The sequence below is a fragment of the Gorilla gorilla genome, chromosome 2 (assembly GCF_029281585.2).
Source record: "Gorilla gorilla gorilla isolate KB3781 chromosome 2, NHGRI_mGorGor1-v2.1_pri, whole genome shotgun sequence".
NCBI lineage: Eukaryota > Metazoa > Chordata > Mammalia > Primates > Hominidae > Gorilla > Gorilla gorilla.
The window spans coordinates 107,590,547-107,594,104 of NC_086017.1; the positions used below are offsets into that span (position 1 = coordinate 107,590,547).

The window sequence follows — 3,558 nt, forward strand, 5'->3', positions numbered from 1 at the left end:
AACCCTCCTTGGAGTCCAATTCCTGCACGGACACGTTCATCAAGACTAAACTCCTATCCGAAAATGCTCCCACATCAAAATAGTTTTACTCACCCACTTACTTCACTCTTGCCAGTAGCAAGTCTGCAACTCATGCATTTGGCAAAGGGATTTATTATAGAGAAACCCGGACTCTACATCAAGTGGTCACGTTACCACTTTCAGATATTTCTATTGAACCAAAGATACAAAACTAGGAAACTGCCAGACTATCTCACTAGGTGGACACTCTTTTGTAATCCTGCGTAGCTTCTTCAACTCCCTTTAAAGGACCAAAAACTACTATTAATAGGTATTTTAAACTGTAATCATTAAAAACAGAAGTGCTACATCACCTTTCGCCCTGACTCTCTAAGTGAACATAAAGACACACCAAAAGGCTGAAAACAAAGCTAGCTGGGACAATCACTGCATCTATAGAACAGCCAACACCTTGAAAATTTGGGCAGAAGTATATAAGGAATTCTTAAACATCATGCACAATCCATGACACTTAAATGGGTTTCAGCTGAGGTTCTGTTCATGTTGCTCTGAATTTGTAAGGATAGATCAGTGAAGCCCTTAGCCTCACCAGAAAGCATATTCTTCCGGCTGCAGTTTACTATACAATTTAGACCTAATTAGATGAGGCATTAGCAGCACCTGATGTAGAACCTCCAGCATCCACTGCCCTTTACATCAAAGGCTTTTTGGTTCCACCTTCAGGATTGGCATACTCATGAGACATTTCACAATCCTAACGCATACTTCAAGTTACTTACTTAACCAGGCAACATACTCTGTCAAAGAACTTCTTTCAAGTTAAAGTAAAAAAGGCCTTAATGTAGAACAAAAATCGCTAGCCAGAACGCAGAAGGGCCCCCCCGCCCCGCCGCGCACTCCGCGGAGACCCCGCGCGGCTGAGGCGTCGCCAGAGCCGGCCTCCACCCTGAGCTGGGAGCCCCGCGGGCCGCGTCCGGGTCCAGGAGGCCGAGGCCATGGCTGCGACAGAGGAGCGGAGCCTGCACAACTTCTTTGCCAATCGGGACAAGAAGAAGAAAGAGCAGAGCAACCGGGCCGCGAATTCCTCGGGCGCAGCAGGCAGCGCAGCGGGAGCAGTGGAGCCCCGCATTCTAGAGGGCGGCCGGGCGGGCGCAGGGACCTGGCTGGGCGAAGGCGGGACCGCGAGCGCGGAGGCTGCGGGCCCAGGGGCCGCCACCAAGGCTGTGAAGAATGGAAAGGCTTGGAGTAAAAAGAGGTTGATTACAGAGGCCTGGGGGTTCAGGCAATGCAAATAAGTGAAAAGGAAGATGATATTGAAGAGACAAGATCCAGGCGATAACTGGGAAGAAGGCGGAGGTGGTGGTGATACAGAAAAATCTTCAGGTCCCTGGAATAAAACAGCTCTGGTACAAGCACCTCTTGCTCCAGTAATTGTTACAGAAACCCCAGAACTGGCAATGACTAGTGGTGTGTGTGTGTGTAGGCCTCCTGGGGCCAGGTTAACCACAACAAGGAAAGCACCACAAGGACCACCAGAAATCTACAGCAATACACAGTTCCCATCCCTGCAGTCAACTGCCAAGCACATAGAAAGCCTGAAGGATAAAGAAATGGAGAAGAGCTTTCAAGTAATAAGACACAAAAGTAGAGGTAGGGATGAAGTTTCAAAAAACCAGGCCCTTAAACTTCAGCCAGACAACCAGTATGCTGTGCTTGAAAATCAGAAAAGGAGTCACTCACAATACAATGAAGGAATGGGCTTTGCTAACCCTTCTGAGATAACTAGACTACAGCTAACCACCACGAACAGCCATTCATGATCTGATCTCTGCTGGATCTATGTACACTGATGCAGATCAGTCGATTTCATGACCAGCCCTATTTCACCGTGGAAGTTAAAGTGTCATGACTGCTTTATGCATATTGGATTTAGGGGAATTTTCATTGTTATATAAATGTGTGAACTAGTTTCAACAGTGTTCCTTCATATTTGCTCTGCAAATACAAAACCAAACCTGTAGCCAGTGATCATTTCAAAATCATTTTATGTGCAGATACTGAGCCTTCATAAGGGTTGACTACCTCAGATTTGCTGCACTCATTGTGGACTTCATGTGGATCACAACTTCTTGATAAGAAGGTTACAGTTATTAAGTGTTGATGTGAACCTTGAAACCAGCTCTTCTGGATTCTTATCAGAGATCCTGCATAAAAAGTCAGCCATCTGGGCTCTGATCCACTGTAAAAGATGAAGACTTAAGTGCCCTTAATTAACCTGTCCTGTCCCCTACCCTTATGGAATACTGTCTGTAGTAGGCTGTGGCTATATTAGACTTCCTGGAACACACCGCTGAAAAGAACTGATGTGCTCAGATCATCTGTGTAGGGCTGTGGTTTGTAATTTAAACTTTTAGTTGTATTCTGAGGTAACCACAAAGTAAATTCAACCATAAACTGGGGTCCACCAAGTGGGGGAAGGGGTGAGGGAGAGAGTAATCTTGTTTTTTTTGTTGTTGTTGTTGTTAACTTTTTATTTGAATAGTGCTTTTTTGTTGTTTTTGGAACTCCTCTTTTTAAATCATCAGATCTCATGAGACTCAGTCACCATCATGAGAACAGCATGGGAAAGACTTGCCCCCATATGATTCAGTTACCTCCCACTGGGTCCCTCCCACAACATGTGGGAATTTAACATGAGATTTGGGTGGGGACACAGCCAAACCGTATCACTACCGAAATCTCATCTTGAATTGTAACTCCCACAATTCCCATGGGTCATGGGGGGAACCTGGTGGGAGGTGATTGAATCATGGGGGTGGGTCTTTCCTGTACTGTTCTCATGGCAGTGAGTAAGTCTCATGAGATCTGATGGTTTTTAAAACAGGAGTTTCCCTGCACAAGTTCTCTTCTTTGGTCTGCCACCATGTAAGAGGTGCCTTTCACATTCTGCCATGATTGTGAGGCCTCCCCAGCCACGTGGAACTGTAAGTCCATTAAATCTCTTTATTCTGTAAATTGCCAAGTTGCAGGTACGTCTTTATCAGCAGCATGAAAATGGACTAATACAGTAAATTGGTACCAGCTGAATGGGACGCTACTATAAATACCAAAAAATGTGGAAGTGATTTTGGAAGTAGGTAACAGTCAGGGGTTGGAATAGTTTGGAGGCCTCAAAGAAGACAGGAAAATATGGGAAAGTTTGGAACTTCCTAGAGACTTATTGAATAGCTTTGCCCAAAATGCTGATAGCGATATGGACAATAAAGTCCAGGCTGAGGTGGTGTCAGATGGAAATGAGAAATTTGTTGGGAACTGGAGCAAAGGTGACTCTTGATATGTTTTAGCAAAGAGACTGGCAGCATTTTGCCCCTGCACTAGACATTTGTGGAACTTTGAACTTCACAGAGATGATTGAAGGTATCTATCTGGCATAAGAAATTTCTAAGCAGCAGTACTCAAGAGGGGACATGGGTGCTGTTAAAGGCATTCAATTTTATAAGGGAAGCAGAGCATAACAGTTCAGAACACTTGCAGCCT

At 45.0% G+C, this 3,558-nt stretch overlaps 1 pseudogene; it reads left to right on the forward strand.

Moving 5' to 3' along the window:
* The first annotated feature begins 1,016 nt into the window (after positions 1 to 1,016).
* On the forward strand, positions 1,017 to 1,855 carry LOC101153447 (protein CDV3 homolog; annotated as a pseudogene).
* The last annotated feature ends 1,703 nt before the right edge of the window (positions 1,856 to 3,558 follow it).